Raw genomic sequence first — 9,367 nt, forward strand, 5'->3', positions numbered from 1 at the left:
CATTCATTTTAATCGGCATCCTTGGCTGATTGGTAGCAGCTGGGCCCGTCTCAGTGTGCTAGGGCTGCCAGGACAGAATACCACGGACACAGACCAGGGGGCTTAAACAACAGAAATTTATTTCTTACAGTTCTGGAGGCTAGAAGTCCAAGATCAAAGTGCTGGCCAGTTTGGTTCCTGGTACAACCTCTCTTTCTGGCTTATAGCTGGCCACCTTCTCACTGTGCCTTCGTCCTGTAACAGAGAGAGAAAGCGAGCTCTCTGATGTCTCCTCTTTTTTTTTTTTTTTTAAAGATTTTATTTATTTATGTATTAGAGAGCGAGAGAGAGAGAAACAGCATGAGAGGGGAAAAGGTCAGAGGGAGAAGCAGGCTCGCCGCTGAGCTGGGAGCCCGATGTGGGACTCGATCCCGGGACTCCAGGATCATGACCCGAGCCGAAGGCAGTCGCTTAACCAACTGAGCCACCCAGGCGCCCTCTGATGTCTCCTCTTATAAGGACACTAGTCCTATTGGATCAGGGTGCCACCCTTATGACCTCATTTAACCTTAATTACTTCCTTACTCCAAATGCAGCCCTGCTGGGAGGTAGGGCTTCACCATTTGAGTTTTTTGGGGGGAGGGCACAATTCAGTCCATAGCCATCCCTCTGAGCAGAAGGCCCAACATCAGCCATGGAGTTGAACAGACCCAAGGTCAAAGCCCAGCTCTGCTATTACTTTGTAAAATATTTCACCTTTCTGGCCCTCAGTTCCCTACTCTGAAAAGTATATATTAAGTCCCATTTCAGAGCATCGTTGTAATTAGTACATAGCACAAGTGTAGAAGGTAGCTTGCACAATGCCTGGCAGATCTCAGGGGCTCAGTATAGAGTTTCCTGGATGATGCCACTCAAAGTGTGGTCCTTGGACCAGCAGCATCGCCCGAGATCAGGACAGAAAGGCAGAATGTCAGGCCCCATCCCAGACCTGACAAGTCAGAATCTGTGTCTTAGCACCATTCCCAGTGATTTGAACACACGTTGAAGTTTGAGAAGCACTGAAGTAAATGGTGTGACTTGCCCCGGCTTGGTCATGAGCCATACTGAGAATGCGGTGGTAGAATGCAGGGGGGCTGGGGAAGGGAGCCGGTGCCAGGCTGCATTGTGAGTTCCCTTGGCCAGCGCAGCCCTGGGGAATGCTGGACTAGAGGAAAGGAAAGGAGCCAAGCCTGAGGAATTGGGACTGCTGAGAACTGACCCTGGGCAAAGCTCCCAGCCAGCCACTTGCACTGTCCAAAGGGCCCCAGTGGGCGAGGTCCCCACGGCTGTGCTTCTTTCCAAAGAGTCTGCCTGGGGCTTGGGCCAGTGGTCACTAGCCATTACAGAAGGCAAGTCCTCAGCCAGTTCCTCTCTGGTCTGAACCCTTAGTTGTTCACAGAACCTGCTATTTCTCTCTTATCTCTGGGTCTTCACACCTGATGCGCTCTCCGCCTCCTCCCCCTTTTCTGCTGGCTCCTTTCTACTCCTCCCCCAAAACTTGGCTTGAAGGACACCTTCCCCACGAAGTGGTCGCTACCCTTCCCTTACCTGCTCCCTTCCCAGCCCCCTACCCCGTGCTCATGCGCCCTTGCCACACACATACGCATGGCTCTAGGGATGTGGTGCACCTGCCCACCTTCCCCTTTGGTTTTTTGGAAAAGTCTAAACAGTTTTAAGTTTGGAGGCTGAGCTTGAGCTGGAATGCTGCCTTTGCCACTTCCCAGAACAAGTCTCTGAATTTCTAGCAGCTTCACTTTCCTCATCAGTGAAATGGAGACACAGTTCCCTTGAGAATTAAATAAGATATGGGGGTATGGCAAGCAGGCTTTGCAGTTACACCAAGGGTGCGAGAAATAGCACACCTGCTTATTCTCTTTAAATCAGCTTACATCCGACTCCCAGTGGGCTGGAGGGACATCCAATCTCAGTCCTTCCCGGGGCCTCCTTCCTCCCTCTCCCTCCACTACCCCTTCCGCTCACACAGGAATCTTGATAACTTTCATGACGTGTGGAGAATGGGAGAAGGGCCCTAGATCTTGAGTCCCACTGTGGACGTCAGAGATTGCATGTTTGAGTGTGTAGGATAGTGTAGTTGTTAAGAGGAAGTCTCTGGGGTGGGTCCTACCTCCACCACACACCAGCTGTGTGACTATTGGAAATTCGCTTGACCTCTCTGATCCTCAGTTTTCTCACTTTTTGAAGGAGGATGGTGATAGTACCAACCCTACAGAGTTGTTCTAAGGACTTAAGCTGATCCATAGAAAGCACTTAGCACAGAGTAAATGTAAAGCTCATGGCACCTGGAAAAAGTTAATCTAATAAAGGTTAATTATTATTATTATTACAGGGCACAATGTGAGATCAGTGAAAATAAAAATGATTGTCCAGGGGCGCCTGGGTGGCTCAGTCGGTTAAGCATCTGCCTTCGGCTCAGGTCAGGATCCCAGGGTCCTGGGATGGAGCCCCCGAATCCGGCTCCCTGCTCAGCCGGGAGCCTGTTTGTCCCTCTCCTCCCCACTTGTGCTCTCTCTTGCTATCTCTGTCTCTGTCTCTCTCTCTCAAATAAATAAATAAAATCTTTCTAAAAAATGATTGTCTATTACTGATCATGTAGTCAACTATCTTGCTAAATTCTATTATTTCTAATAATTTGTTTGTGGATTCATTTGGCCTCCCCTGCAGACAATCACATCATTTGCAAGGATGGTTTATCTCCTCCCCTCTTCTCCAAATCCTTTTTCCTTTCCTTTCATTTTATGACCTGACTCCGACCTCTGACGCAATGCTAAATAGAAAAGGTGGTAGCGAGCCTTGGTGTCCTCATCTGGATTTTAAAAGAGATATTTCCTACTTTCCCTGCTAAGAATGATGTTTCCTACAGGTTTTCATAAATTAAGGTCATCAGTGTGTTTACATTCTTTTTTTTTTTTAAAGCTTTTATTTATTTATTTGACAGAGAGAGACACAGCGAGAGCAGGAACACAAGCAGGGGGAGTGGGAGAGGGAGAAGCAGGCTCTCCGCGGAGCAGGGAGCCCCATGCGGGGCTCGATCCCAGGACCCCGGGATCATGACCTCAGCCTAAGGCAGACGCCTAATGACTGAGCCACCCAGGTGCCCCAATGTGTTTACATTCTTATCAGTTTGCCGACCTCCCCTCCCCACTGGCCTTCAGACCCTTGCCGACAGGGATGCACCTGCCATGATACACCTGTCATGAACTGGACTATTCCCCCAGGGGTTCATTTATTAGACGACTGGTGTTAGCCAAGGCTCCTGGCTTCCTTCCTCATTTTGAGGCTGCACTGAGTCCAGCCTTCAGCTGCACCCTCCACCCCCCATCTAACCCTCTTGCCACTCTTCTGGTTGATTATAAGAATTTCATGGTTGATTATAAGAATTTCACTACTTTTGAGTGGAGAAGACTTCCCGAGTCTCCGGTACTGTCACACACAACCATTCCCACAGTACTTCTGACCCCAGATGTGCGGGGTTCCCCCCACCAAGCAATTCTCTGTGACCCCAGTAGCATGTTGTACAATTTAACCCAATCCTGACACCATCTGCCTGGAGATAGCCTCAGACCCCACAGGTTAAGGGCTCAGCCCCACGAGACTGTCCCCACCTCAGGTGCCAATCGCAAGTAGTAGCCCCCAGGTTACCCATAACCTCTGTCTGACTTAGCTGCCAACCAGAGGTTCCCGTGACCTCCCCTCCCTGCCACCCTTGGATTCAATTCCTTGCTAGAGCGGACCATAGAACCCAGGGAAACATGTTTACCAGTTTATTAAGGGACGTGATAAAGGATGCAGATGAACAGCCAGATGAGAGAGACACACAAGGCGGAGACTAGGAGGGCCCCGAGCGCAGGAGCTTCTGTCCCCATGACGTTGGGATGCATGACCCTCCCTGTGTGGACATGTTCACCAACTTGGAAGCTCGCCAAACCCCTGACTCTCAGGATTTTGTGGCAGCCTCCTCACGTAGGCAGGATCATTTCCAGCCCCTCTCCCCTCTCTAGAGGACGGGGTGCTACTGAAAATTCCAAGCTTTTGATCCTGGCTTGGTCTCTCTGGTGAGCAGCACCCCCCCCCAAAAAAAGCCATCCAGGAGCCCACCCAGAGTCACCACCCCAGAACAAAAGACACTCCTATGACCCAGGAAATTCCAAGGGATTTAGGAACTCTGTGTCAAGAACTAGGGTCAAAGACAAAATATTAGAACAAAAGATGCTCCTAGTGCTCTTATCCCTTAGCGATCTACAAGGGTTTTCGGGAGCCCAGTGTCAGGAACTGGGGCAGAAACATACATACATATACATCTCTACCTTGCTTTCACACCCAGGAGTAGATGACCGAAGGGGTCACTGCCCAGACCCAGGGATCAGGTGCTGGCTGACTTCTTCCTTAGACTCTGGCTTTTTTTTTTTTTTTTAAGAGAGAAAGAGAGCATGCAGGTGGGGGGTGGGGAGCAGAGGGAGAGGGAGAGAGAAAATCTTAAGCAGGCTCCATGCTCAGCATGGAGTCCAACCTGGGGTTCAATCTCACAACCCTGAGATCACAACCTGAGCTGAAATCAGGTGGGGTGCCCCGGACTCTGGCTTCTAATCTCAAGCCAAACAAGGCCCCAAGTCAGATCCAGCCCAGAGGACTGGCCCAGAGGTCACTTGGCAGCTTCCCTAGAGGCAGGAAGGCTTTCTCTAGACTCTTCTTTTTTTTCTTTTTTTTTTTTAAGCAGCACAGGGCTCAAATTCACGACCCAGAGATCAAGACCTGAGCTGAGATCAAGAGTCCAACACTCAACCAACTGAGCCACCCAGGTGCCCCCCAGATTCTTATTTAGGACCTTTCCCCTTTCTGGGGAGCTCCAACAAGCCAGGGCCCTGGGTGGTGCCCAGTGATCCTCTGGGGAGTCTGGCTTCCTCATACTGCCGGTAATAAACAACCCCCTTTCTCCCTGTCTTTCTGAGACTCTTCCCCACCCCCACACACACTGTTCCCCTCTCTGTCTCCCTGCCCAGCAAGGCCCCCCTTGAAACCTCACTGCTCACTCTTACCCATGTGCCTTATCAGCATCTCTTTATAATCAGCAAGCCTCAGGCAGCCACTTCCAGTCCCCAGAGATGAAGGAGGCAGCCTTCAGGCCATTAAGCTGAGCCAGCACCTTGTCACACAGGGCAGGACCTCCTCTAGCCCTGGTTTTGGGAGCAGCCGCCATGTCTGCTCAGACCTCCGTTTCTACTCCATTCCTAATTTTCTGGAACTGTCTGGCTTTCTCACAACTCCATGTACCTACACCATGTAGCTACATCTCCCTACTTAGGACATAGGGAGAGAGAAACATATCCACTCCGAGACAGACATATGCTTCATAAAGAAAACAAACACCCACATGGTTCTGCAGGGCCCACGGTGGGCAGCTGATCATTCATCCCAGGTAAGGGCTCTGGGGCCTGGAGGAGCCCAGGGCTTTTGGAAGCTCTGCCTTACATTATATAAAACATTTTAAAGGACACCCCTCCACACATTTCACATTAAATATACATTTGCTGTAAAATTGTTTGAAATTGTGTGGGGACATTTCTTTCTCCTCTTTTTGCTACCAAAACATATATTATTTTATTATTTTTACTTATTTATTTGAGAGAGAGCATGAGCAGGGAGGAGGAGCAGAGGGAGAAGCAGGCTCCCAGCTGAGCAGGGAGCCTGACGTGGGGCTCAATCCCAGGACCCTGAGATCATGACCTGAGCCAAAGGCAGTTGCTTAACCAACTGAGCCACCCAGGCGGCCCCCCAAAACATATTTTAAACTTTTATTGCATTTTTCTTTTTTTTTTCTTTTTTTTTTTTTTTAAAGATTTTATTTATTTATTTGAGAGAGAGAGAATGAGAGACAGAGAGCATGAGAGGGAGGAGGGTCAGAGGGAGAAGCAGACTCCCTGCCGAGCAGGGAGCCCGATGTGGGACTCGATCCCGGGACTCCAGGATCATGACCCGAGCCGAAGGCAGTTGCTTAACCAACTGAGCCACCCAGGCGCCCCGCATTTTTCATATGTAAAAGAAGAGATAAAGAATAATCTTTATTATTGTAAATAATAATGTGGTATGGTGGTCACCACCGCCCTTAGAAATAAAAAGTTACCAAGATAGTTGAAACATCCTAGAAGTATACCCCTCTCCCCTCCCTGCAGAGGAAACTAACATCCTGAATTTGGAGTGTACGGTCTCCATTCGTTTCTTTAAACTTCTTATATATACATATTTATATATTTTTAAACAGATTTAATTTTTTTGCATTTTCAACTCTATCCCAGTGATCTACTAAAACGATTTTTACAGTTTTTGCCTTTCAGTTATTTGGCTACAAATTACTTAAATGATAATTGGTTCTGATTTCTTATCATCCCTGCAATTCTTGCAGGATGAGAAAACCTAGCCTATAAATGAATTTCAAATGTTATTAAATGTTTAGGAACACAGTTCATAATGTTAAGATAATAGTGCATTTAACAAAGCATTCACTAATTTTGACTTTACAGTTTTCCTTTGACAGTTTGAAGCCAATCATTGTTTTCTAGGTCTTTCTATAGAAAAACCTCTCAGGCACCAATCTGTGTCTAGGGTTTCTGGGGGCACCACAAAGCAGGAGCAACAAAATAAGGCTGCCACGTTGGGGCACCCACTGAGCCCGGCCCTGTCAGAAGCCTTCCGCATCTATGAGTTCACTTACTCCAATCAGGTGGGTGCTACTGCTCCCCAGCCCCACCCCCACTTTCCGGTAGAGGAAATACGCGCACTCCCGCGCCAGGTGGAACCGGAGTTGGGATTTGAACCTAGGCAGTCTGAACCCTTCTTCATGCTGCCTTCCATTTTCTGAGCCACACGTGTACATACATGGATGTGAATTTTCTCAAAATCCTCCCAGGGCCAGAAATCGATAGCCCCATTTCACAGGAAGGCAAACTGGCTTAGTGACGCCCAGGTCATACTGGCTGAAAGTGCGGGATTTGAATCCGCATCTGTGTGATTCCAAACACTGCCTGTGATTTTAAAGACACCAAGCCGCCGCCCCTCCCGAACTTGCCACTTTGTAGCCAGGCCGAGTCCCCTCCTTGCCCCTTGCAGGGGGGAGGGTCCTGCAGGTGTCGAAGAGAGGGTTAAGGCACCAGAGGCCAGACAAACGGACTGACCCTCACCGTGATGCCCTGCCCTTGCTAGCCCGAGACCCCTGCGGGGGCCGGGGGAGAGGGGAGTGCTATTTATTTGCAAGTCCTTGCCCTACGCTCCCTCCTCCGTCCGCCTTCTCCTCTTCCCCCATTCCCCCAACCCAGGGCCCCGCGTAGGGGGCTGGGAACAGGCTAGCTGTTCCGCAGGTAGGCGATAGTCTCAGCTCGCTGCCTCTCCTCCCCAGCAACTCTCGCTTATCTTGGGCCATCAGGCTCTCTCCTGCCTTGCCCCCCCCCCTCCAACCCAAGGTCACCTCCAGAGGGTTTGGCACTTGCTCGCTGCACAGGCCCCCTTCTGCCTGGACATGGGGGATGGTTTTAAAGAGCCAGCTCCCTTCCTGGAGTCCTCCGCTTGCCATGCCAGGGAACTGGGTCAGAGTGTGGAGGGGAAAGGACAGTGGGCTGCAAACTAGGATTTTGTCCCAGGCTCTGAGCTTCACTCATTGTATAACCTTGGACTAGTCACGTCCTCTTTCTGGGCCCCAGTTTTCTCAACTGGGAAGAATGTGGCTGGACCAGACGCTTCTCCAAGATCTTTTCCTTCTAGGAGTATGTGTGACTAAATCTATACCCTCCACTGTTTGTTGAGTTTGTGACAGACATATATATATATATATATATATATATATATATATATATATATATATATATATCCCCCCCTTTAATTAGGAATACTGGCAAACCTGTCCCCTACCATCCCAGGATGAATTCTCACTGACTGTTCAGCCCAGAGAGGGGAAGAGAAGACCAAGAAGAAACCCATACCCCAGGGGTGGGAAAGAGCAGAGGCTGAAGCAGGAACGGGAAGGGAATCCCAGGGTTCAACTTTGGCAAGGCACCAGAATCAGAGATGGAGCTTTTGAAAGCGGGGTGCCTGAGCCCCCCTCCAGACCAATTAATTCAGAGCTTCAGAGGGGCCGAGAGGGCTTGGGTGTTCATGTTTTTTAGAAACTCCCCTGCTGAGTCTGCTGCACAGTGAAAGTCAAGCACCACTGTTTGGGAGCACTGGTTCCCAAACTTCAGCTCATCTCTGTACCCCTGGAAAGGCTTGTAACACACAGGGAGGGTGCCGCCCCCCACCCCCCACCCCGTGGTTTCTGACTCAGCAGGTCCGGGATGGAGCCTATGTCCTTTTCCTACTGCTGCATTTTTTTTAATTGAAGTATAGTTGACGCACAGTGTTACATTAGTTTCAGGTGTAGGACACAGTGATTCACTCTGTACGTGATGCCGTGCTCACTGCAAGTATACCTCCCATCTGTCACCACACAGCCATTACAGCATCATTGACTATATTCCCTATGCTGTACCTATTATTCCTGTGACTTACTCATCCCATAACTGGAAGCCTGCATCTCCCACTCCCCTTCACCCATTTCGCCCATCCCTCCTCCCCACCCTCCCCTCTGGCAACCATCAGTTTGTTCTCTGTATTTATGGGTCTGTTTCTGATTTTTCGTTTGTTTTGCTTTGTTTTTTAGATTCCACCTATAAGCAAAATCATATGGTATTTCTCTTTCTCTGTCTGACCTCTTTCTCTTAGCATAATACCCTCTAGGTCCATCCTATTCATGCTTTAACAAATCACCACAAACTTAACCGCTTAAACAACGCAAATCTATTATCTTACAGTGCTGGAGGTCCGAAGTCCGAAGTGAGTCTCAGTGGGCTGAAATCAAGGTGCTGGCAGGTCTGTGTTCCCTCTGGAGGCTCTGGACGAGGCTGGTTCCCACTCCTGTCCCAGCTTCTGGAGCCCCTCAGCCTTGCTTGGCTTGTGGCCCCTCCCTCCATTTTCAGAGCCAATAATGGCATCTTCCTGCCTCCCCTTGTCCACATCTCCTTCTCGGCCCCTAACACACCTGCCTCTCTTTCACTTATAAGGAACCTCTTGATTATACTGGGCGCACTCAGAAAATCCAGGATAATCTCCCCAGGTCAAGATCCTTAATTTAATCAATCGGAGAGTCCTTTTGCCAAGCAACATTTTCACAGGTTCTGGGAATTAAGAATGGGGGGCCAGGGGCACCTGGGTGGCTCAGTCAGTTAAGTGGCTGCCTTTGGCTCAGGTCATGATCCCAGGGTCCTGGGATCGAGCCCCGCATCGGGCTCCCAGCTCTGCGGGAAGC

This window comes from Halichoerus grypus, chromosome 8, assembly GCF_964656455.1.
Source record: "Halichoerus grypus chromosome 8, mHalGry1.hap1.1, whole genome shotgun sequence".
Lineage (NCBI taxonomy): Eukaryota > Metazoa > Chordata > Mammalia > Carnivora > Phocidae > Halichoerus > Halichoerus grypus.